The 27,789-nt window shown below is 37.9% G+C and overlaps 1 protein-coding gene across 1 annotated transcript in view; it reads left to right on the top strand.

The window, feature by feature from the left end:
* Positions 1-27,789, top strand: part of TAFA1 (TAFA chemokine like family member 1) — a 494,720-nt gene that overhangs the window by 122,264 nt on the left and 344,667 nt on the right. The gene's annotated exons all lie outside the window — the stretch shown is intronic.

The following is a 27,789-nucleotide window of genomic DNA, read 5'->3' as shown; positions in this document are numbered from 1 at the left end:
AACAAAAAAGACTTCAGAAATTGTTACCATGTCCCCTGGGTGAATCGGTGGTTAGGGAGGAGGAAGGGTAAAACACTTTCAGCTGAGAACCAAAACCAACAGAAGGTATGTAAAAGTGGGGAGATGTTTTCAAGTGTTGATCCACAGAAATACCTGTTTTCCAATATTCCCTAAAACAGAATGAACTTATTCAATCGTGGTCCATATTAATGGAGAAAGGGGAGTCATTCCTGGAGACGGAGGAGTGAACTAACTGACCTCTCAAAATCCCTGCTGACCCTAGAATTCTAGGACAGTGTTCATCTATGACCTGGCCTGATGCCTCTCTTTCCCTGTCCCTTTGCCTGTACTAATGATAGTGCTTGTTAAGCAGCCCCACTATCCACCATGCCCTTTATGTCAGCAGGGAGCCTGGAGGAGACTTTCTTTTCTTTCTTTCTATTTTTTTTTTTTTTCTGAGAAAACTTGGCAGAAACATTTTTTTTTTTAAAAGAGAGAGGGAAAAAAATCAAATTTAAGGATTGTAGAAAAATAACTTTCTGTACTCTTAGGTACCAGAATCAACCATTTGTTAGAATCAAGCGTCTGCTAAAGTGTGAAAAATTGTTGGAAGGCATTTTCTAAATTTTGTTATTGTTGTTTTATCAATTCATTTTTGTGAGCCCTCTCATTTGCTGTCTATTGGCTGTCCAGGCCAGGCTGGCCAACTGAGAAGTGTACCTACCAACTTTTATTCGTAAGGTCCTGACATTTACCTGATGATTGGAAGGTGGCTATGCTACAGTGAAAGGAGCTCAGGCTTTGAAATTGTTAAGACCTCTTTTTGAATCTTACCACTATCACTTCTAGGCATCAAGATCTCAGGAAAAGTTCTTGAATTTCTGGGACTTACCTTGTCCCTAAACATGTAGGTGGTAAAACTCTCCACTGGACTACCATGAGGATAAAACAAGAGAGTAGCTATTTGCAGACTGTATAATGCCTCTGGAAATTATGTGTTACTATGATCAGACATTGTAATCATGTAGCAAGTCATTGTCTACATGGGCAGTGTTCCTAATTTCAAATTGGGCAAAACTAGCCCATGTCCCCTAAGAACACATTTTAGCCATACTTTTTATATTAATCTCTCCTTTCATGTATGATCCCTGAACTCTCCTGTAATTTCCCAACTCAGTAGTCTACCCTAGAGATTTTTTTTAAACCCCATTTTACTGTAGTAAGAGCATGGTCTTGGAATTAGATCTAGAGTCCAATCCTAATGCTGTTATTTTCAACTCCTTGACCTTGAGCATGATATTTTTTATAAACCCATAGCAACCTCTATTTCATCAAAAAATGAGGATAATAATAGATTATATCTTAGAGTGTTGTCATATTGGTAATGTAAAATAATGACTGTAAAGTGACATCAAGTTGCTAGACCCCATTAAGTTCTCAAAAAGTATTAACTGGTATTGATGAGCTTGAATCAATTAGAGCTCTTTGACAGAGTTGATGTATGAAGTCTCTGTATTGGACATGGTATGGTGTCAGTTTTGAAAATATTTCTTTGGTTGACACAACCCAAAGGGACAGCGTCTCCTCTATGTTCTTCATGACTGATGCCTCCTGGGGGTATACAGCCGCAGTCTGAGCTTTCCCTGTCTGCAAGAAGACCCACTGTTGACAGACTGGTGAAGTTTTCCGCCACGCCAGAATGATGCAACCCAGAAAGGGATTGGGAAAAATAGTGGAATAGACCAAGACTTCTTAAGTTTTAATGTGCATATGACTCCCCTGCGAGTATTGTAAAAAAAAAAAAAAATGCAGATTCTCTTTCTTTAGGTCTGGGATGGGCCCTGTGAGTCTGTCTTTTCTTTCTTTTCTTTTTCTTTTTCTTTTTCTTTTTCTTTCTTTTTCTTTCTTTCTTTCTTTCTTTCTTTCTTTCTTTCTTTCTTTCTTCCTTCCTTCCTTCCTTCCTTCCTTCCTTCTTTTCTTTCTTTCTTTCTTTCTTTCTTTCTTTCTTTCTTTCTTTCTTTCTTTTCTTTCTCTTTCTTTCTTTCTCTTTCTTTCTTTCTTTCGTTCTTTCTTTTTTTCTTTAAGATTTTATTTATCTGAGAGAGAGTGAGAGCAAGAGGGATCACAGAGAGGAAGAGGGAGAAGAAGACTCATCTGCTGAGCAGGGAGACCGATGCAGGGCTCCATCCCAGGACCCTGAGACTATGACCTGAGCTGAAGGCAGACACTTCACCAACTGAGCCACCCAGGACCCTGAGATTCTGCATTTCTAACAAGCTCCCCAGGATGCAGCCAAGGCTAGTGCAGGGACCACACTGTGCAGCGAGGCTTTCAACTAGGAAGTTTGTCTTAATAAAATCTTTCTTTAAATGCAGTCCTTTTCCTTCGTAGGTGCCTATGGCTCCTGCTAGATTCACTTCTCTCTCAGAATTCATTAGATCAGTGTGAAATAAGTGTCCTAGGAAACGTTCAACACCGAAAGCATTCTGGAGTAAGATAAATTAGCTAAACACGATCAACTATAGCTCCCCATCTTGGAGAGCCACATGACGTGTGAATGCATTAAAAATCCTGAGAAACCCTACTGTAAGAACAAACAAACAACTTTTACATGGTTAAATATAGAATTTCCCTTACCTATTTTCCAAGTGTCTTTAGATCAGATCAGTTACATCAGAAACTTGGGAGTACAACCTGAGCATCAATCGTTTTTAAACTCTCTCCAGGAGATTTTGATGTAGAGTGGACACTTGGACAGCAGTGTAGGAGGAAGGAAATTCTGCTCACAGGGCACGCTTGGCCACAAAGTCAGCAGTGGAAATAGTCCATCACTTTGTGATCAGATACTACACATGGTCATTCCTGAAGTTTTAGGCCTACAGTCATATAATAGATTTCCTGTTGAAACAGACCTTATGTGGCTTAAATCAGGCTAGGAACATGGGGACACTGGAGCTGACACACTGGGTGGGGATAGAGCACAAGGTCTTTTAAACACTCCCCAAATGCCTCCCTGCTATTGAATGCATGTCTGTAGATACATTCTGTGTCTGTGTCTACTTCGGTTCAGACCTAAGAATTTCCTGGCAGCCCTTGAAATATTTGAGAGAGAAATGTTTTTCACAGCCACATTGGACATAAGTTCCACTGCTGGCTCTCTTTTCCACTTAAAGATAGACTATTAGCAAAGACAGTGAGCTCCTCTGGGTGTCGTGTTCCTTGGGTATCAAATGGGGCTCGCACCTGCACGACTCCTGTTGTACAAATTAAATGTGAACTTGTGGAGATAAAACGCTTGGTAAACTATTATACCAACTGCAGATAAAAGATTACAAAATATTCTTACTGTGAAAGAAAAATGTCATCTCCCTTTCTGAGAATTAGGTAAACTGTTTGGTATCTTTGATTATGTGCCGCAGAAATCCATTTGGGGAAAAGCAGGACTCGGCACTTTTGCCGGTCTTCTTGTATTTGACTTCTGCTGAGTGCCTGGGTGCAAATTGGCTCTCTGCGGAAGAGTCAGGAGCAACTTTATTATCTGGTATGTCTAAATAATCGCTACAAAGCAATTTGCTAATCTTCCTTCTCTTATAGATTACTTATTATTTCTGATGAACGGATCATCCCCAAAGATGGCCCCATATTGTGCTACAAATTTACTCAACTGATAAAAATATGACCTTTTTATGACCATTTGAAGTAACACTGCAGTCTGTACCTTGCTGGAAGCCTAACGTACTTAATCTCCCTCCTCCATGTTGTTGCAACGAGCATTTTCTACCTGCTGGGTTCCTCGTTAATGGGCAATAAACTTCGACACAAGTTCAGATGAGTTTGTCTAAGAAATTTTATGTGGTCATTACTGTGTATTTGCATTGTCCTATCTTCCTAAATTTCAGAGATAGGAACCCACACCAAGGCAGACCCACGACTTCTCATGTGTGAAATGATGGGTACCTGAGAAAGTTGGTTCTGGGGAATGTTACAGAGATTTCAGATAAGCATTTGGTCTGTATCCCTGTAGCCTGACAGCTAGGTCTCCATCACATCTCCTGCTGCGTCCCTCCCAACTCTGGTAGCCTTTAAAGCAGCCTCCTTATTCATCCTCAGCAAGTGGCAGAGAATTCCGTGTGCCTTCTGGGTAGCCCTCTTCGGGGAGGAAGAGCTAGAGCAATGCACAGGACATCTCTTTATAGGAAGGGTTTTTATCAAGATTACATTTATTTGAGTCCAAGATGCCTTGTAAAAATCTCATCCTCAATAGCATCTGAACCCGAATATCCAAATGAGAAAAAAAAAATTCTTCTAAGCAAGTGAAAAGCCCAAGATGGGACTTTTACACAAAATATATTTTAAAATTAGCAATATTAATTACTTTTATCCATTCGAGGTCAAGTTGCTGTTATGACTATGTCTACTACTGGCTTGAATGTTGTGCGTTCATGTGTATCTGGAAGTAAACTAGGCATTTTCACATGCATTATCTCATTGTCCTACCAACCTTGTGTGATAAGTGATGTTTTCAACTCCATTTTATGGTTCCGGAAACTGGGGCTTGGAGAAATTAATAATTAAGCATTCACTAAGCTCTTCATGCCAGCCATTACTCTATGCACTATACATATATTAACTCAATCTTTTCTTTTTACTTCTATTTGCATTTATTTCATGCAGAATTTACTCTGGGGCCATATGTTTATGTTTCTTCAATTTCTTCTGGGATATCTCTTTCTTCTGTGCAACCTCCTCTTCTGGTTTAGGAACAATCTGCTCTTTTTCAGTAAGGATCATCTCAGTGTGGCTGGAAGAGCTCATGTCTGGGTGAGTCTGACCATGAGCCCTGTAATTTCCACACTGCATCTTGGAGGCCTTGTGTACCTGGATGTGATCAATGACCAGAGAATCTCACATCTAAACTTTTCAGTTCAGGGGTGCCTCAGTGGCTCATTGGCTTAAGCATCCGACTTGATTTTGGATCAGGTCCTGAGATTGAGCCCTGCCCTCCACAGCTCAGCAAGGAGTCTGCTTGGGATTCTCTCTCTCCCTTTTGCTCTGCCTTCCCCCCTCCCCCCCCCAGTTTTCTCTTTCTCTCAATAGATAGATAGATAAACTCTTTAAACCCTTAAGTTCAACATTACTGTCTGCATTTTTAAGCATGTGCAATAAAAAATTTAGCACTCTTTTGGGGCCATCCACCCTGCATCCAGTCCCACTGTTTCGCTTGAGCACACCTACCAACTCCACCATTGAGCAACAGAATGGTATTCATTGTTTCTGCAAAGTGACATCCTTCAGATACTTGGTGGCTTTTCAAACATGCATATCCCCGATGGCCTGGGCAGTTTCATGATTTGTGTTCTTAAAGTGAACATGAAGATTTGAACCCCTTGATTTTCTTGATTTTATAGGGTTTTCTGGGTTAAGTGAATAGCAAACTATTTTCAGGGATCACCTCAGGTCACCTATGGGAAGTGCTATGTTTACTCAATCTTAATGAACTCAATTAAACAGAATGACTTTGTGAGGTTGGCACTTTTGTTATCCCATTAGTGGATGAAGAAACTGAGGCAGTGTTTCTAAAAACTTAGCTCCTGTTTCTAGATTTAGGTAGCAGTGTCAAAATTGGACTCAAAGCTTGTGTGTAAGCACACTTCCTTATTAACAGGGAGCCAGCAGTTGGAGACATGACAGGTAGAACTGGCGGCTAGGTTGTCTGCAATACCTTGGTTCTTTACCCTGATGTCCAGCTCCACCGAAAAACTGTAATTTATTTCACTTGCGATGCTATTTAAAAATGAAGCAAAATCTCTAGTGCTGAGAGGCAAATGCTGTAATCATCTGCATGACTTGATTCTCTATTCCAGTAATATGAAAATTGTCAATTATGGATGAATTATGGATGCTACAGATACCTGTAATTTGTGGCTGCAGTTTTGTAAACACGTGCAGCTGCCTTTAATTTTATTTTACCAGTCGTGTAATTCATTAACACACACCTGTAGTTACCTAAGATACAGAAACTAATGAAGCCGGGTTCCAGTTTCCACTGTTTATGTTTTGTATACCTCTCTGTTTAATTACCACACTCAGAGTTGAGAAATTGGTTAAAAACAGATGCATCACAAGAAGGAGCCTAGTGATTATCCTTTAAGGATGTACTCGAATTCCCACCTCAGCCATTGACTTAAATCATTGCTTTATCAGCTGAAACCCAGGCATTTTAGAAAAGGGAAAAAATTGTAGAATTGATTTTTCTGCAACTGTTATGGCAGGATAGTCTGATCATTAAAACATGGATTTTGGAGATAGCCAGTGGAGATGCTTCAAATCAGAGCCTTGGTTGGTACTGGTGGATACTTGTTGCTCCACCATGTTCTTGGGCAAAGGCCAACCAAGTCCTCACCTGTGAAATGAGGGCGTGCAATATTGGCTGATGAGAAGTACTTGTTTTAAACCTTCCTCTTGTTTTGTTTTTTGCCCCCAGTGTATTAAATTTGATAGGTTAAAAAAAATTGATAGGTTGAGTTGTATATGATTTTTACTTCTCCTCACTGTCACATTTGTGGAAATTTCAAATGTTTTGTATGGTTTTTTTTTTCTGCAAAAACATCCTCATCTTGCCAGGTTTTTTTTGTTTTTTGTTTTTTGTTTTTTGTTTTTTTAATCAGGATCTCCAGTGAGACAGCAGTAGTAATAATAATAGTACAATAAATAAAAATAATAATGGCTACATTTTATTTTATTTTTATTTTTTTTTTAAAGATTTTATTTATTTATTCATGATAGTCACAGAGAGAGAGAGAGGCAGAGACATAGGCAGAGGGAGAAGCAGGCTCCATGCAGGGAGCCCGATGTGGGATTCGATCCGGGGTCTCCAGGATCATGCCCTGGGCCAAAGGCAGGCACCAAACCGCTGCGCCACCCAGGGATCCCAATGGCTACATTTTAGAACATAGATCATTCATCAAGAATTCTACTAGACGTTTTATGGCAGTTATTTCATTGGGCCCTCAACATAATCAAAAAAGATTGGTTTCATTTTTTCTCAACTTATACACTAGGAACAAAAGTTCAGTGACTCACGACATGATGGCTCATCTAATAAATAGGGTCCCTGTAATTTAAACCCAGGATAGTTGGCCCTTCTTCAAAGCCTGTCCTCCACATCAGGATGCCATACAGACTTATACCTTATATGGATATCCTCTGTATTTCTTCTGCCATGTTCACTACTAACATCTCTCCTTCTATAGCTATACCTGTTATACGAGGTACAAAATGTTTTGTGATGCTCTACTAGTTCCATTGCCTTACTCAGGCCTGTGTTTGGGTAGTTGTTATTTAAGGTACAAAATACCTTTCAGTGTGGAGACTAAAGCTATATTGGCAAACTTAATGTCCTTAGTGGTTTTTGGCAAGATAATAGGTAGGAGAGACATTTTTTTTTTTCCATTTTCTTGGTAGTTTCCTGCTCTTTTGTACACCAGAACATTTATCAAGCTGAAAATTAGAACCTGCTTCCACTTTTCCACACCAAAATTCGTATGCCCTATGTCTCATTACTACAAGGTCTTATATGCTGTTGGATTCTAAGTAGTAATAAATGGTTTATCTGAGAAGCCAATCCATGTAAATGAATTACCAACAGATACCATTTATAGGAGCCTTACTGATATGATAGACTCTGAGCTAAATTCTTTACAAACATTATCTTTCAAAACCCTCTATGTTGGCTTTATTATCTTCATTTGTAAATTAGGAAGCTGAAGCTAAGGAAGCGTTAGCCATTGTCCAAGTATAGTTGGTAGGCAGCAAAAACAGGATTTGAAATTCATTTGTATATTATTTTAATCCCTCAGTTCTGATCCAGTTGTCATAGTAATATTTCTTAAAATGTATCAGAACCTGTATCAGAATCATCTAGGCTGCTGGTTGAAAATGCTGAATTGTGGAATGTTTGAAAGACTTCCTAAAACAGAATCTAACCATACATGGCTTAGGAATCCATATTTTTAAAAATGTTCCCAAATCTCCCTGGAATTCATATAAATTTTACACAAGTAAAAAAATCATACATTTTGGAAGTTCCTTTAAGAAGTAACTGCTACTACAGTTACACAGGTACAAGTTAGTGAGACAATTTTGGACGACCAAAAGTAAATCACTGAATACTACATCTGTGAAAATCTGACCCTGATGCTATTGGTTTAATTCAGTCTCATGATTTTAGACTTGATTTTAGAGAAATCTAGTTCAAATAGGATGAAGCATAAAAGGGGATTCATTTGATTATGTGCAATACAGTTAGATCCAGGTACTTAAAAACAATCACCATGAATCCCCTTCTCTCCATGTTTTGAGGCTCCTCTCCTCGTTTTGGCTTTATTCTATTAGCCACTTCCAAGTGGTGATGAGGTGGCCCCCATCACCTGCAGGCTTATATATTCTACCAGGTTAGAACTTCTAGTGGGAGTAATACATCTTTGAATATAATCCCTCCAAAAACCCTACGAATTGGGTACAGATACTACCATAACCTCCCTAAACCAAACAGAAGCTAGGAGGATGGCAGGCTCCCCAGATTTGGTCAAAATGGGTCCTTTCCACAGTCCTGAACCTGAGAAGAAGAGGCAGGGAGAGGGGGAATCAGCCACTCATGAACCCCATGAACTGAGAGTGAAGGAGGATTGGTTCTTAAAGGAACATTGGGTCTTGATACTACAGGAAAGAGGAATAAGTGGTGAGACAGAAAATCTATGGATATCCTTCTCACCCCTAAATGGATAAAATGAGCTATACTCTAGTCACAGCTCAGCTGTCATTTCCTCCCAGGTGATTAGATGTAGCATAATTTTCTTAGCAAATATTTTTAAATGTCACCAAATCTAGCGTGATCCAGTGCTCAAGTATGTCTCTATACAGATCAATAGTGAACTATTCACATCAAAATCAATTAACATTCTAATGAATTTATCTCCCAGGTGCTTCAAATCACTGAAATGGATAAAGTGGTTTATTACAGGTCACAGGACACTTTCAAGGACCAATTAGAAACCACTGCAGGTTGGGGAGAACAGGAGGGTCGTGACAAGAAACTGAAAAAGTGGGAAGATAGAGGCTGGAGAGAATGAAAACTTTGTTGGGAAAGCTGAAAGATACAGATAGAAATGAGGATTTTTTAAGATATAATTTGAAAATCTTGTTTACAGCTTTGATGGTTTTTGAAACTGAGCTCTCAAAGACAAGTTTGTTTTGCTTGTTCATATTCTATTTATTTTAAGCCTCCAGGTATTAGCATCATTCATATTTGCAGTGAGGACCTCATGGAGGTGGTTAAGAGTCAGATGGTGGTTTGACCAATCTGTGGGTGAGATCAATTCTCATGGTGAGATGGCTAAGGGACAGTCACTCCAACCATGGCATGCTTCTTGAGGAACCCTGTCATATGACTTTTTGAGTTACTTAGCAGAACAACCCATGGTGTAAAGTATTTGCCTTTTAGTAACTCCTTTTGCCCACCTACTACCTAGGTTGCTACATGAGAATTCTGGCTTTTTGTAGCAGTAAAGCCATGCACGAATTCAGGTATGAGTTGCATTATATTCTTTGTCTCAAATCATGAAATCTCTTTTTCTATCCTCCGCCTATTAGAGCTGATGAAAAACTCTATGTCAAGCATTTTATTAATGAGAGTAATTAATATTAGCCATTCTAATAAACAGCATTCAATTCTTAGTGGGTTAATATCATATAAATTTATTTCTCAGTCTTTTCATATTCTGATTACATATTTGGCAAATGACTTCTCATGTGGTGGTTCAGGGATCCTGTATCCTTCCATCCGTTCTCAGATTCCCCTACTGTGTCCTATGCATGGGGTCAGCAAAGAGAAAGACCATGACGCATCACCTGAAGGATTTTAGAGGCCTAGGAGCTGTGTACATCATGTCTGCTCATTTTCCATTGGCTAGACTGAGCTGCAAAGGATCCACTATAACTGTAAGGAAGGCTAGTGAAGGTCATTTCCCTGTGTGTCCAAGAAAAAGAAATAGATTTTATGGTACTCAGCCACTTCCTACTATATAATCTTTACTGGGGCCTCCTTTTGCTTCTAGATTATAGTAAAATCTAAGTAACTGATTGCAAAATGGGGCTCCATTAGCTTATTATGATTGCAGCTACCAACCTTCCCATCCTCTTACCCAAACTCTTGCCATTTCTTTGAGGTTCATGTTTTTCCTCTCACATGCCCATATGGGGAAATATGGAAATCCTGATGTCCTGGGTTCATCTCTCTCAGGGGAGTGTATACCTATCTACCCAATGTTCTCACTAGCATTCGAGGCTTTGCCAGAGAACACATACAGATTTCCATACAAAAGTCTGGAGACAAAAAAAAAAAAAAAGTCTGGAGACTTGCAGACATCCTTTCTTTTTTCTGGTCTGGGGGTGGTTCTCCTCTCTCTCGCCTTGGACTTATGCCATTCTCATATAACTTCTCTTCACCAGCCTTCATCTTCCTCCTCTCCCCATATTAGCTCTCCAATGCACTTGGGACATTTAGTTTCACTTACATTTTCAGCCCTATTAAGATTCTGAAGCAAGAAGCATGGAAGTGATTGGCTACCACTGTGGAATGAAGATAGGGGAAAATACCAAGTGAAAAAATATAAATTAGGGGCATCTGGGTGGCTCAGTGGTTGAGCACCTGCCTTTGGCTCAGGTGGTGATCCCAGGTCCTGGGATCAAGTAAGTACCACATCAGTCTCCCCTCGGGGAGCCTGCTTCTCCCTCTGCCTCCTTCTGTGTGTCTCTCATGAATAAATAAATAAAATCTTTAAAAAAGAAAAAATATATAAATTATAATTCCACTAAATGATTTTTGCCATAAATACATGTTAAAATGTCTTGCTATATTGTTCATCAGAGCCATGCCTTATTGCATTTAATCATCAAAGCAACCCATGAAATAGATGACATTTCTCTTTATTTGAAGATGTGGAAACTGAGATTTGAAGAAGCTACATTATTATGCTACTGGTTCCCAGACACGCATTTCATTAGGTATAGCACATGACAAGAGCACAGACTCCAAATGCTGAGTCTTTAACAACTATAGCACACTATAGGGGAGCTCTGTGATAGAGCCTCAGTCGAAGCTTAGCCAGTCTCCTGAACTTTGTCAAGGTTAGCAGACAGTGGTAGCACATTAGCATTTATCAAGGATCAACTTTGTGCCATGGACAGTGCATCAATCAATTCATATATTCTGTTTTGCTTCCTTTCTTCAGTGTTAATATGATCCCCATTTTACAGATGAGGACATGGAGGTAGAGATTGTCACTTGTCCTATTAATTAAGGTTGGAGCCAGAACTCAAACCCTCATCCCCACAGTCTCATTGTCCACTATCTACCACACTGTCCTGTACCTCACTGAAGACCCATCACACCATGACCCCAGGAGGAGGTCCCCTCCCTCGTGAGCCAGGAGAGGGATAGCCACACTTTTCAGTCTTAGGCCGCAACTTAGAAATTAACAAATCCTTTCATTAATAATGGGTAAATAGGACAAGTTGGCCATGCACACGATACATGAGGATTAAATATGATCCAAACCTGAAGAAAATACTTACAGGAACCTTATTCATAGCTACCTTTCTTTATTTGCTGCAATCCACCACATCCCAGTTTCATGAAATAATGATGGGGGGTTATTAAGCTTGAACAACTTAAAGTTATATAATTAACTGCAGTCAGCTTCAGATACAATTACTAATTGATCCAAGCCTGCCAGCCTAGCACCTGGCAGCAGTCAGGAACACAAAAGCGATGGCAGGCAGGTAGTTGCAATAGTTTTTTTTTTTTTTCCCCTGCTAAGTACTTGTTTGGTCTAAACCCCAGGGTCAAGCAGGCTGCATTTGGGCCAAGACTATCATTTCAAATGCTGAGTTCTTTTGAAGGAACTAAGCTGTGGTGGAATAAGGTAGTAGCTGAGGATGGGGTGCATAAAGCTCAAGCACCGGACTGGTGTTACACAGAATCAAAGAAGAACATCCGGGATCCTCAGATGAAGTCTCGAGAAAGGGAAAGACTGTCAGACCAGCAGCCATGTATCTTTGAGGTTTTTGACTGTCTGGCTCGCTCTTTCTAACCAGAGTTTCTGGCAAGCAAGGAGCAAGATCCAAAGGTAGGCATGCATTCTGCATTTATAAACAATGTCCAATGGTCATAATCACTGGATTTGAAATCAGATGGAGTGTCTTGTTTGCTTGCTTGCTTGCTTGCTTGCTTGTTTATTTTCCTCTGGATTTCTTATTGTGAGGTTTCAGGAAATTTACGTGATTTTCTAGGCCTCAGTTTCCTTATCTGCAAAATGGATAATATGACTGTCATGTCCACCAAATGAGAAAATGCATAAACATTGTTTATTACAGTTATTACAGTCTGCTGTACACTGAGTTGATTCATTAATGTTAGCTTGTTTTATCTGTATTGCATCCAAAAGAGAAAACAGTTCAGTACATTTTGAATCAGAATGACTGACAATGAATAAGCTTTGAATTGATAAACATTATCCTCATTTTCATTTCTATAATAATAGTAGCTATAATCTTTTGAGTGTGAATAATGTGCCAGGGAAAACATTACATCTAGTGCTAGCTTTGATTTATGTCCTCCTTCACCTCGAGATAGATACTAACCCATTTTATGGATGAAAAACTGAGGCACAAAGAGATTATGTGACTTTCCGGAGATTTATGCCTATTTTAGCTAGTAAGTGAGGAAGATGAGTTAGAACTCAAATATACAATTCTATCACCATTAACAACTGTTTTTTTCTGGCTTTATAAACCCTGAGGGAAATGTTCTCAGGTTCTTTTTTACAATGTTAACAAACTTTTATGTTGCAGTGTTAGGTTAGCCTCGCCTTTGCATTTTAACTCAACTTTATCTCAGAAGCAATCAGTATGGTATGGAAAACATGCACTCAAAGCATATTCAGAAAGGGCCTGGGAAAGCTATTATTTGTTCATTACATTTATCTTGCTGGCTTTTTTCTATTTTTGTTTGTGGTCTTTGCACTTTAAAACCTCTTCTTGAGCATCCTGTCAAAACCATGCAGAGGTCAGTGGCAGGTAGGAAACTTTCCTAGGTCCATGATCTTAAGTGAGAAAGTAGAACATTGTCAAGAGGTATTAAAAATAACTGCAATAATAATGTTCACTTTCGCAAAAACATCTGATAAACCTTTTTTTTTTTTTTTAAACTAATTTCTGCCAACTGCGATAGAGTGGAGGGGAAAAGTCTGGCTTAGAAGGCGCCCTAACGGGAGAAAAATATAGTTTGTTTATTATAAAACAGTTTCGAGTCCTTTGGGACCTTTTTTCCAATCAATGGAAATGACAAAGAAATCCTATGGTCTCATCTCCCAGGTTTTATGTTTCCCATTTATTTAACCAAGATAATAAAAACTCTTATGTGCTCTCTTTAGTCATTTCCAAATAGAGCTGGTATTTTTAGTTTATCTCCTCTTTAGAATACCTCTGGCTGCAAATTTCATTTTAGAGCTGTCTTTAGCATCAGCCACTGCTAGGTGGATAGCTGGGCATTACCTTTGGCTTCCTTATTAACAAAAATAAGGCTCTTTAGTTTGAAAGTCGTGACTTATAATCATGAAGAATTGTGTTTTTGGCTTACAGAGAGCCACTGAGAGCCAGGCAGCTTTCACATTGGGTCTCTCCACCGTGAGATCCATTCTCTCCACCTTAGACTTAACAAGTTCCAGAGATCAATCAATACCTTTCAGTGAGAATCAGCTGAAATTGAAATCTGTGATGAACCTTCCCCGAACCCCTCTTAAAAATCTGCCCCGAAGAACCACCTGAATATCGAAATCTCAGACAAACAGCTTTGCTGAATCTTTAGTCTCCTGACAGCCCGAGATTGACAGGAAATAGGCTTCAGGTTTCAGTGAATCTTTACATTGGCATGCGTCCTCCTGAAGCCACTCTGCAGCAGTTGCCAGCTCAGAAGTGCCTGCCCACTTTACTGTGTGATCCAAGAGGCTGGCTTCCCAGCATTCCATGGGAGTCCCTACTTTTTATTGCTAACTCTGCGGTCATTGAACGTGTAATGTATACAGTATAGTGGTATGGCATCTTATGCTAGGGTTGATTTCAAATTCCACCTGTAACACTGTGTAAATCATATAAATAGCTCATCAGGATGATGCAAATTTATCTTCAGTGAATCTTGACGATATGGATACTAGATACTTTGTGGCCATAATTATGCCAGTTGGAAATGGCTATGAGGGCTCATCAATCAGAAAGTCCTACCCAGCCGAGTTTTCAGGATTGAAGTTTGTTTACTCTTTTCTTCCATTCAGTATATGATGAGGTCATTGGCTTGCATAAATGGTCATGTTGTGTGAAAACTGTAGTGTTTAACCCTGGACTCGTACGCTGTGATGAGATAGCTTACATTTGAGACAACCTCCAGGATTTACAATCACATTAAATTATTCTTTTCCTTTTCCTCTTCCATTTGCACACTCATTTTTTTCTTTTTCTTTTTCTTTTCTTTTTCCAAAATAAGCACTGTTGATTTTATATAATTTAAATAAATATGCTAAAACTGCACGTATGGAATTTGTATCAGGACAGGGCATTTTGCATATAGAGAGGTAAGGAGAGAATCCTGCAGTTACTGGAATGGGGAATACCTGCACCTGCCGAAATCAGCCAAGCCAAATGGTGACTGAAGGAACCAAACACCGGGAAAGGGCTTTACTTTTTGGTTCAATCACCTATTCATTCAACGAGCAATTACTGAGTGCATCCCATACAAAAAGCATTATTCAGTTTATTAGGAACAGAGATGAGACAGATACAGACTGGTACGAAAGAGCTCCCAGTCTTGTCTGCAGGAGGAAAGGGGTGGTAGACAGCGTGGAAGTCACATGACTAGAAGGAATCTGGAGCAGGACTAAATAGAGGATGAGAGTAGGCAGCCTGGAGGTGTTGGAAGAGCCCCTTGAGACCAGTGTGGTTTTAATCCTCTAGGGTAGAAGTCAGCCAACAACAGCCCTGGAGACCATATCTGGCCCACCACTTGTTCTTGTAAATAAAGATTTATTGGCACACAGCCACACTCATTTGCATAAGTGTTGCCTTTGAGCAGCTGCTTTTACACTATAACGGAAGAGCTGAAGAGTCGCTGCAGAGGTCAGATAGCCCATAGGACAGAAATTCTTTACAATTTGGACTTTTATAAAAAATGTTTCTTAATCACTGATCTGGAGGTAACAGATATCTCACATTACTTTTGATTGATAAAGTAGCTGAAGAAAGAGCCATTACTTTGGTTTCATAAATTTAGTACCAAGGATTCCCCAACTCTTGTCTGCCTATGTTTCTTAGTGAACTAGATCAGTCTATTCACATTAGGACTGTCATTTTTCCCACCTGAATCAGTAAAAGCTAAGTTTATTTTCTCCTTCCCCTATGGCTCAAAAGTGTGGATGCTATCAGTATTCTGGTTATTAAATTACTTCATTTAAGTATTTTTCTGGTCATTCTCTGAAAGTTCCATTAACTGTGTACATACCAATCTGACATAGTGAAATTCTGAAAACACTCCAAGTGGAATATTTTGAGACTAGGCAAGAATCAAAAAAAGGAAATATAATATACTCTTGCCTGAATGATTATGTTATCTGGAAAACCTAAAGTGCTTTATAGTGCGCTCTGTGTCCAGACTCAGAATGAGGAATGACAAAATTTTTAGATAAATTGGTTTGTAAAATATTTATGTGCACTTTAGTGGCACAGACAGGAGGTAATCTGTTTTGTATTGAATCAGCTTGGGACAGAAAAAAAAAGCACAATGTTAATGAGATTTTTTAAAGCCACTTTTAAATTCATGTTGGCAAAAGACAAATAGTCAAGACTTTTAATTTCTATAAACTTAACAGCTAGAGAACAAATAAAGCTTTATTAACTTAAATAAAAGTAGCTTTTCTTTCAAGGGCATAGCAACTTATTTTTCTTTCTGTGTAATCTTCTGAAGGACTGCTCTCATCTATGTATTGATCAGCCTTTTCCAGTGTGTTCAGTTGGATTTTAACTAAGTACTGTTGATTTTGGAGGGGGAAAAAGCATAGGATGCCTGTAGGTTGATAGAATGGGTAAACATTTGATGTGGGAGTTAACCAATAAGCATCCTCATACCAGTTATGTTATGGTCTTGCTGTACAACGTTGGGTAGACAACATAACCATGTGGACTTACTTTCTTAATTACTAAAGTAAAAGTAATTAAGTCACCAGTGATGTAAAACAATTCTACTGCCACTTCTGTTGCTTTCATTATGTCAGACATCACTAGTCGATCCCTGTACATTCTTTCTCAAAAGAGCCAGTCTCAATGTTTCTCAATGCAGTATTCTGAACAGCCAGTGTCAAGAAATAAGAGCTGCTATATAAATTTAAATGATTTGCCAGTAAACAAGTGGATGATCTCTGTGTTCTACGATGGTGTGTAGAATTATGTTTTTTCTTATATATTTTCTGTAGTTTCAAGCTTCTGGTAATAAACCTACATTTTATATATAGAATCCAGAATAGTGAATTGGTGGTTCTTTGTGGGGGGACAATAAAATTACAAAGAAAGTTTTAACTTTGCCATATCCTGAAAAAAAATTTGGGAGGTATAGGTGATAGAGCCATTATAATTGTTCAAATACATTTAACATTGATCACTGTCAAAGTGTGAGTCCTATAAGCAGCTCTACTTAAACACTATATACTCTTTTTGAAACCCAGTGCATAATAGACGACCTTGTGTAATGTTCAAAAGATTGTGGAGATAAAGAAATAAATCCCCAGGTATATTAGTGTCTTGGTATAATTGTTTTTATTTTATAAACCATATTTTGAGATAAATATTTTTGTTTGTATTAGAAAAGAAACAACTTTTTTACCTGGGATCTTTATAGATCTTGCTTTTCTCTGGTCCCAGTTTTTTTTTATAATGGGGAGTAGGTAGGGGTGTGTGTGTGTGTGTGTGTGTGTGTAAATCCCTTGATATCAAACAATGGAAACCACAGCAGATGTTGACATATCAGAAGGTGTCCCTGGAACTTCCTGAACTCACCGTTATGACCCAGAGGTGAAAGGCCCAGTCTCCATTTTTAAGGAATCCATAAAATTTGTCACTTCAGTGCAAAAGCTTGTACTGGGCTATGATATCAGCACTATTACAGGAGTATTGCATTGCTTTTCTTCGCTGTTACATGCTATCTTTTTTTTTTTTTTTTTTTTTTTTTTTTTATACTGGTGACCTAAATTAAAGAGCATATTTTGAACCAAAAAGGGAAAAGTCTCTTCATCTGAAATGGTTTTTTGCCATGGCTCTTGAGGCACATACTTGCTACTTTTCTTGATTCCCTCATTATTCAGTGCCTATCTTGGAAGATTGTCAGGAAAATTCTGTGAGTCATGAATGTAGGATCCTAGCAGAGTACCTGGAAGTAGTAAGTACCCAGCAAATGATACCTGTTACTTTTGCTTGTGATTTTATCATTTCCAGTTTCTTGTGTGTTTTAAATATATCTTCTGCAATGAATATTAGATGAGTATTTCAATTCAGCTCAATTAAAATCTAATGGCTTCCTTTGGCCCCTAGATCTATGATTTTCTCTGGCCCACATTGACACCACTTACTAGTCAAGCTCCATGATCTTGAGAAAGTTACTTAGTTTCCTTAGATGTGAAATGAGAGTGATAGTAGTTTCTACCCTTAAAGTCGTGGGAAAAATTAAATAACATGGTACAGGTAAAATGTCTCAGCATAAACTAAGTACTCAGTATTATTACATATTCTCCCCCCTTTTTTTTAGATGAGAAAATGAAGGTTGTTAGTAGTATTCCAGGGGTCTACCAGTTTTCATTCTAACCACTCTCACTCTTGTTCTTATAGTTTGTTTCCACACTTTCTTCCTTTTGATGGTTTCCTGGAAACTCCATCACAGTGATCCTTTACTCACAACCTCTTTAGTGTAAATTACTCTTTCACCTACTTTAAAAATAGCTTTTTTTTCCTAATTGCTATGTATGTCTTAATGAGGCTACAAAATATCACAATTTGTTTAAAATAGGAAACAGACTTTATACTTAGATTCTGTTCAATGGCTGGGGCCTTGCAAAGAGATACCCTCCAAGAAAATATATTTTATTTAATTAATACCTCAGGGCCTTCCTGCAAACACATAGCCATAAAATCAAAGCCACTCAGAGGAATAGAGCAGTGGTTCTCAACATCTGCATTCATAAGAATCATATGTTATTTTTCATATCAGTGCAAATTCTTATCATTCATCCTGTTTAACTGGGCCTGCAGTGAGACCTAGGTAACTTTATGTTTAACAGTTACCCTAGAATTGCACTGTCTAATCCAGTAGCCACTAGTCACACACATGATTTGTGTTAGTCTATTCAGGCTGCTATGCCAAAATATCACAAACTGAATGGCTGAGAAATGTTATTTTTTAGAGTTCTGGAGCTGGAAGTCTGACAAGCATGGTCAGGCGAGGGCCCTCTCCTGGGTCACAGACATCTTGTGGCTTCACATAACAGAAGGGAGCTAACCCATCTCCCTGGAGCTCTTTTCTAAGGCAGTAATTCCATTTCCTAAGGCTCCACCCTCATGCCTTCAGAACCTCCCAAAGGCCCCACCTCCTAGTAACATCATCTTTAGGGATTAGGATTTCACCATATGAATTTGGGAGGAACACAAACTTGCAGGCCACAAATTATTTAAATATTTAAATTAATTAAAACGAAATAAAAACTAAACTTCAATTCTTCACACTAGACAGATCTCAAGTGTTGAACAGCCGCATGTGGCTAGTGACTATATAAATATTTTCATCACAGTAGAAAGTTTATTAGAAAGCTCTTCCTAGTACTATTTTGATGAACAAGAATTCTTCAATAATACATTAAGAAATGTAGGAATAAATGCAGAGCCACTAAAATTTTGTGCTTGGTTAGTTCAACTTGAAAAATTATAATTATTTATGTCTTAATAATATTGGTAATCAGAGCAGCTATAACAGCAGAAGAAATACTGCAGCTCCCATTGTCTTGGGAACATTTTGGTGCTCTCTATCAGATGCATTACATACATTATTGCCTTCAAATCTCAGAGTTCATATGAACTGGTATTATTATTCCTGTTTCATAGAAACGAAGACAAAATAACTTACAGAAAGCCACTCAACTAGTAAATAGCCAGGTTGAAGTCTGGCTCTGCTTCTAAAACCATATCTCCCTGTACTTCCTCAGCTGGTTCTGCCTATATATAGGCATTATGCTGGTTTTAATATCTGAAATTGATGCTGTACTTTGTGTTAACCATTCTAAAAAAGTATGCTAAAGGCTGAGTCAACCTGATGATCCTTAAACTGAGGCTTAAATCTTTCAATTCATTGACCTCCCCCAACCTAGGTGGAGTATCACATTCCTGCATTCCCATAGTCCTCTCTGCTTACTTATCTCTATCTTGCATAATTCACTCTGGGCTGACATCACTTGCTGTGTTGACTGCATTTCCCTTGTAAACATGGACATTCTTGAGTATAGAAGCTGGATCTTGATCCTCAGGGTATTTCAGCTGGTATAGGGTGGATGCTAAATAAATTTCTGATGGATGAGCTAATTAAAGAGACTTAACTCTTGCCAATAAACTGGAAGATCTACTAGAAGGATGGGAATGACCATGTAACCAGTGTCTAAATCTGCCAGGTACTGTACTAAAGAAAATCCTTCTGGAACAAGTTAGGCGTAAAGAGACTAAATCCAATCTAAAGTTCCATAGCTCAAATTCTTAGGTCTATAAACTGTATAATCCCTTTTAAATCTTCTGACCTTATCTCCCAATCTTCCATGTATGCGAAAATCTCCTTTCTGCTGACCGCTGGTGAAATGTTTTAGCCGGATTGCTGAATGTTCTTCTTTTTTATTTTTTAACAGATATGCTAATCTCAGGAATGATGCATTTCAGCTCTAGCAGCATTAAATTAGTATCCCATTGCCTTTATGCAATTTACTGCTGAGTCAGCACTGCCAGTACAATCTCTCTTTTCCAGGGCTTCTAATTTGGTCATAAAAATTCACTCAGAGTAGAAACTTGTCATAGGAAGTCCTGCTTCTGAATGCCACTTTTTTCAAACAGAATCTTAAAATACATTGTTTGATGTATGTGAACTATTGTGGAGTTTACAGATACTCAAATGGAATTCTGCAAAGGGCCTTTGAGGCATTGTAACTTAAGTTGTTACTCGGAATGTTGACACTTCATCATGGAGGTGTCATCAGGCAAGTTTTGAATAGATCCCTTTGTCCTGCCTTGAGTAATTGCCCTGGGTATATCCTGTAGAATATTTCCCATTTTTGTAAACTCCTCAAATTCTTCTTCTTGTAGCACTTCTTTATTGTTACACTCTCTTTCCCCTTTCCATTTCTTTTTGCTCTTAGTTTTTCACACCACGATCTCCTCTACCACATTCATTGTTCTGCAGTGTGTGTACGTGTGCGTGTGTGTGTGTGTGTGTGTGTGTGGTGCAAGGGTCTACATGGGGAAATTAATATCTAGTGTTTATGGTTAGCTCTCATAGACTTATCCACTTTGAAGATTGTCTATATTTCTCTTTCAATTCTACTTTTCCCATTCAATTGAACTATAACAGATTGGTTCCTCTCCCTGACTCCAATGTATAGTTAATGATTGTAAAGGCCTTTGTAGATTCTCTGAGGTATATCATTTTGGGAATGTATTTTATTCTCTAAACTCCATAAAATATCTTTAAAGTCAATTATTTAAATACTGCTCTACACATGCCCCTATTTTGAAATATATGGGTCCTTTTCCTTTCATTCTTTGAATAAACAAAGACTAGTTGTTCATACGTGAACTCTTCATACACTCGTTCACAATGGATAGTGAAAAGGATTAAGTTCAGGCCGCAGTGCAGCAGCCTGAAAGAGAATTTGAACATGGTCGAGATCCCAGAAGTCTCTGCTATTTTGTACATGGAGAACTATCAACTGCTAGAATTTTAGAAGTTCACCTTCTACTTGATGATGACTCTCCGAATCAACCAACACTGCTAACAGTGGAAAATATTGGTAAATTTGCAACAAACTCTCCCTGGCATAAGGTGGGAGCCCCCAACACCCTTTCTGCTATTAGAAAAACTACCTAATCAGTAGCAACGAGACTCCCACACACAGATTCTGTCCCTTCCAAGTCTGTCTAAAAGCCCTAGATTTAGAAAAAGACCTTTTAAGGCAACACTTTGATCTTAAGCTATCTCAGGATAAATAATTCTACAAGTTGGCCAACTAGCTTTTGAATATAAAATGTATGGATGTAGCTAGAACAATAAGCTTAGATAGTTTTATTTATTCAACAGTGTCTGTTCGATGCCAGTTACATCGCTCTGTTCTATAGATGCAAAAGGTGAAGAGGATGTGTCTTCTACTCTCCAATTACCTACAGTCTGTTATGCGAAACATATTTCTTACTGGCATCCTCTAGTACATTTTAGTATTAAAATAAGGTCTATTTACTCAGTGAATTAAGTGTTTTCTTCGTGCCAGGCACTATTCTAGGCAAAGGGAATAGACTGATGAACTAAAAAGACAAGATCCCACCCTCCTATCTCCCAGGAAAGAGAGAGTGCACCAGTAGTCACACTTTGAGGGCAAGTGGCTTTGTATTGCTCACTGCCATATCCTCAGTATCTAGTACAGTGCCTGGTGCATAGTTTGTACTCAGGAAATATTTGGGAACTTGAATAAAAATAATCAGGAGTAAAATGAGGCTATGAGTGCCACTTTGCATGGCAAAGTGATCACAAAGGACTAAGAAGGGACTAGTTCATTCTGTCCGCAGCAGCAAGAGAAGTCTAGACTGACTTGGAGTTGTTTGTACAAGGTAGAAGAGTAGAGAGAAGGGAAGCAGCAATACCGGAAGGAGGAGGGAAAACCCCAAGCAGAGGCAGGTGTAAGAGACCATTATGCATTCCAGACCCTGAAATTTAATGTGACCCAAGCTGAAAGACTAGACAAGTGGATTGGAACTTGACTGAGAAGGTCTTACTTGCAAGGAACAAGGTTTGGCTATCTTATGGATTAGTGACATCTACAGGTTTTTAAGCAGAGTAGATCTTGAACCCATGTGCATTTCAGAGTTCTTCCTTTCCTGAGCCACCTCTACCACCATCACCGGTAGTATTTTTTTCCTTTCTGTTAGTGCATTTTGCCCCTTACCTGTCAGCCAATCAGATGAATTATCATTCCTTTGAGGTTTTGTCAGACCAGTCCTTTATAATGAACAGAGTTCGATCCTGTGTCTCCTTATTTAGATAGTAATTAAACAACTTGGCATCTTGAGACCACAAGTAAGGAAGCGCCACCTTTCTGGAGCAGCTAAAGAGATGCATTGCACAGGGGTGAGAGACTCACAACACGATCCGACACATAAAGAAAGCCAACAGAATCTGACTTCCCACATTAAAAATTAACAATGTGCAATATACAGCAAAGCCTGCCACAGTCTTCCCTTGTGAAGCTCATAATGGGAGAAAGCACCCTCCCCAGAGGATTAGAAGGGAACATTTTTATACAGAGGTGCCAGTTTAATCATCAGAGGAAAGTTCTGTGTATCAACGCGAGGGCAGAACTCTCAGGAAGAGGCTGGAGGTTTAATTGCCCATTTGTGAGTCCTGAAATCCCGTTATAGGCTTGTATAAAGGCCAGGGGAAGTACATCCGCCACGAAGCCTTATGCAGAGTAGACATGCAGTAAATATCTTCTGAATGATAAATAAGATCACGGATGTAAACTAGCCACCTCTGGCAGATGCCTCAGCAGTAAGAATATTCTCGATATCCTTTGCAGAAGTTTGACAGTTTATAAGGGCTTTCACCAATGCTGCCAGTTTTGTCTTTAGCACTATCCAGCACAAGACAACAATTTTCACCCCGATTCATGGGGATCCTAGCAATGTAAAGGAAACCATTCAAGGTCACATGGCTAGGTAGTGTTGTGATTGGGATTTGAACTCAGGTCTACTGAATCAAAATGTAGAATGTTCCTTCCATGCTCTGAGCACATAAAACCCATACAATAACATTCTCCTTCTCAAGGTGTAGTCTTAGATGACTGCTTCAAAGTCACCTACTAGGAGTTAAAATGCAAATTTGAGGGCCTTCCCCAATCAACCTCTCTTGAAGTAGGATCCCAGGAATCTGTGTTTTTCACAATAATGCTTCAGATTTTGAGAACTACTGCCCCAAAGAACACCTAACCTAGGCTGAGAAACTTAATGAAAGTTCCAGAAGTCTAAATGATTCCTCAGATAAAGCTTAAAAACAAAGGAGAATCCACATAAATATTTCTAAAGAAACTGCAAAATGAAAGTTGGAGATAGGTCTAAAGGTCACTTTCAGTGTCCTTGTTCAGGGGACAGAGTCCTCTATCTCTCAGTTTTTAACTGCAAATTTTTTCATCTTAGGGAAAATTGATGACTTATAAATTTAGAAGTTTTTGTGTATTTATTGATCATAATCTTCATTTTTTCCCCAGTTTTATTTCTTTTCAAGTACAAAAGAAAATAGGTTTGATTTGTTTAATTCAGTGGGAATCGCTACACATTGTTTTAGGTTCTGTTCCTCTTAGCCTGGGGGCATTTATTGTAACTATAACTTCCTTAATCTCAAAATTTGGTGAATAAGTGTGTGCCTATGAATCAATTTAGCATTGTTAGAGCAAATCATTGACTGAAGTTTCATAATGTTCAAGCAAATAATGTAGTAAACCACATAATCATTCCAAGTTGTATTTTTTTAAAAGACTTATTTGAGGAAGAGAAAGAAAGAGCATGAGTGGGGGGAGGGGCAGAGAGAAAGGGGAGAGAATCCTCAAGCAGACTCCATGCTACGTGCACAACCCAACAAGGGGATCAATCCTAAGACCCCAAGATCATGATCTGAGCCGAAATCAAGAGTCAGAAGCTCAACCAACTAAGTTACCTGGAGCCCCTCTGTTGTATATTTATGTATTCGCCAACTTTCAAAACAAATAGTTAAAAACTGTATAACTTTACATTTCCAGAAAGACTTATAATTTACTAAGCAATGTTTCTTTCAAATATTTTTAAGTTTTAATTCCAGTATAGTTAACAAACAGTGTTGTATTAGTTTCAGGCATACAATATAGTGATTCAACACTTCCATACAACACCTGGTGCTTATCACAAGAGCACTCCTTAATCCCCTTTATCTTATGCCATACCCACCTCCCCTCTGGTAACCATCAGTTTGTTCTCTGTAGTTAAGAATTTATTTCTCAGTTTGTCTCTTTATTTCTTTGTTCATTTGTTTTGTTTTATAAATTCTACATATGAATGAAATCATATGCTATTTGTCTCTCTCTGACTGACTTACAAGCATTATACTCAAGCATTATACTCTCCAGTTCCCTCCATGTCTTGCAAATGGCAAAATTTCATTCTTTCTTTATGGCTGAATAATATTCATATATATATTATATAGAATATATATAATAATATTCAATATATATTCATATATATTGGATGAATATATATATCCCCCCCATATCTTCTATATTCATTCATCTATCAATGGACGCTTGGGCTGCTTCCTAATCTTGGCTATTGTAAATAATGCACTATAAACTTAGGGTAAATTAACACTAATTGAATTAGTGTTTTTGCATTTTTTAGGTAAATAGCCAGTAGTACAATTGGTGGCTTTTAGGATAGTTCTATTTTTAACTTTTTGAGAAACCTCCAAACCTCCACAGTGGATGTACCAGTTTGCATTCCTTCCAACAACGTGTGGGGATTCCTTTTTTCTCCACACCCTTGCCAATACCTGTTGTTTCTTGTGTTTTTTATTTTAGCCATTCTGACAGGTGGGCAATGCTATCTCATTGAAGTTTTGATTTGCATTTCCCTGACGATGAGTGACGTTTAGTATCTTTTCATGTGTCTATTTGCAATTTGGATGCCTTCCTTAGAGAAATGTCTGTTCATGTCTTCTCATTTTTTAATTGGATTATGTTTTTTTGGCCATTATAATGTGTTAATTTCTTTATATATTTTGGATACTAACTCTTTATTGGACATGTCCTTTGTGAATATCTCCTCCCATTCAGTAGGTTGCCATTAGTTTGTTGATTGTTTCCTTTGCTGTGTAGAAACTTTTTATTTTGATGTCCTAAATATTTAGTTTTGCTTTTATTTCCCTTGGCTCAGGAGATCTAGGTAGAAAAAAGTTGCTATGGCCAATGTCAGAGAAATTACTGTCTGTGTGCTCTTTTAGAATTTTTTTATAGTTTCATGTCTCACATTCAGGTTTTTAATCCATCTTGACTTTATTTTTGTGTATCATAGAAGTGGTCCAGTTTCATTCTTCATGTAGCTGTCCAGTTTTCTCAACACCATTTGTTAAAGAGATTGTCTTTGTCCAATTGCATATTATTTCTCCCTTTGTTGAAGGTTAATTGACCATATAATTGTGGGTTTATCACTGGGTTTTCTTTTCTGTTCCATTTATCTATGTGTCTGTCTATTTGTTGTACCAGTACCATACTGTTTTGATTACTATAGCTTTGTAGTGTACCTTAAAGTCTGGAATTGTGATGCTTCTAGCCTTACTTTTCTTTTTCAAGGTTACTCTGGCTATTTGGAGTCTTTTGAGGTTCCATACAAATTTTACTAATGTTTGTTCTAGTTCTGTAAAAAATGCTGTTGGTGTTTTGATATGGATTGTATTGAATCTGTCAATTGCTTTGGTAGTGTAGACATTTTAACAATATTTGGTCCTCTAATCTATGAGCATGAAATGTCTTTCTATTTATTTGTGTCATCTTCAATTTATTTCATTAGTGTTTTATAATCTTTCACCTCTTTTGTGAGGTTTATCCCCAGGGATCTTATGATTTTTGGTGCAATTGTAAATTGTTTTCTTAATTTCTCTTTGTACTGCTTCATCATTAGTGGATAGAAATACAACAGACTTCTGCACATTGATTTTTATCCTGTAACTTTACTGAACTTCTTTATTAGTTTTAGTAGTTTTTAATCAGGTTTTATACAGTATCATGTCATTTGCAAATGGTGTAAGTTTTACTTTTTCCTTAGCAATTTGGATGCCTTTATTTGTTTTTGTTGTCTGATTGCTGTGGCTAGGACTTCATACTATGTTGAGTAAAAATGCTGAGATCCAATATCCTTGTCTTGTTCTCAAGCTGAAGGGCAAAGCAAAGCTGTCATTTTTCCCCAATGAGTGTGATGTTTTCTTGGGGTTTTCATCTATGGCCTATTATGTTGAGGTTTGTTCCTTCTAAACCTACTTTGTTGAAAGTTTTTATCATGAATAGATGTTGTACTTTGTCAAATGCTTTTTCTGCATGTATTGAAATGATCATAGGGTTTTTTATCCTTTCTCTTATTAACGTGATATATCACATTGCTTTTTCACATTGAATAAATCACCTTTGATTGTGGTGAATGATTTTTTTTAACATATTGCTGGAGTTGGGTTGCTAGCATTTTGTTGAGTATTTTTGCATCTATGCTCATCAGAGGTATTGTCTATAGTTCTCCTTTTTTTGTAATGTCTTTATCTGGTTTTGGTATCAGGATGATGCTAGCCTCATTAAAATTTGGAAATTTTCCTTCCTTTTCTGTATTCTGGAATACCTTGAGAAGACTATGTATTAACTCTTTCAAAAATACTTGGTAGAATTTGCCTGTAAAGCCATCTGGTCTTAGACTTTAGTAGATTGGGAGCATTTTGATTACTGATTCACTTTCCTTGCTAGTTGTCAGTCTATTTAAATTATTTTGATTGGTTATAAGTGCTATCTGGCTAATCTCTATTCTAGTATAAGAATTAAATTCAAAAGACACTAGTTTTTCTTCAAATCCTGGTAACAGATTATAATTATGGCCAATAAATTCTGGTATCAAGGATTTAACAACATTTATGGGATTTAAAATTTTGTCTACCATGAAGTTGAAAGTCTTTTTTAAAAAAACTTAATTCAGGGAATATAAATATGCTTCTGACCTAAGCAATTGAAATAAGCATATTTCCCTTAATATGAGAGAAGGAATTTATTGGGACTAATAAGTGGACAATTGTGTTCTAATTTCTCAGACATAGGCAAGAGTCCCTGTCAGTTCAGATTCCCTGTTGGAGAAGTTGGATATAATCTCTACCTTTTCTTAATTCCCAGAATATATAATCTTTCTTTCATTTATGATGTATCACTTGAAGTAGTATTGTTACTGGAATGCCTACCTTTTCCTCTATAATACATTTGTACTTCTTTAAGGGAAGGGTCATATTTTTTAACACTTTGTATCTTGTACAGTGTCTTAAGTAAAATATGTATTATTACAGCAGTGTTCTCAAACGATTCATGTCTCTGAGTATTTGTGTTCTTCCTATGTTGAATGAGAGTTGGCTTGAGTGGCCAACAGAATGTGTCAAATTTTGGTGATGTGTGACTTGCAAAGCTGAGTCATAAAAGGCACTGGAGTTTCTTCCTTATTTTCTTGGATCATTCACTCTGGAGGACACCAGCTGTCATGTCATGATGACACTCAAACAACTCTTTGCCCATTTGGAGTGCAACTGAAGCCCCTGAATAAAACCCAACACAAAGCTACTAGCTTTGTGATTGAACC

Source organism: Canis lupus, chromosome 19 (assembly GCF_048164855.1).
Source record: "Canis lupus baileyi chromosome 19, mCanLup2.hap1, whole genome shotgun sequence".
NCBI classification, from domain to species: Eukaryota; Metazoa; Chordata; class Mammalia; order Carnivora; family Canidae; genus Canis; species Canis lupus.
The sequence above is the reverse complement of the archived record's forward strand: the minus strand, read 5'-3'. Positions and strand labels throughout refer to the sequence as shown.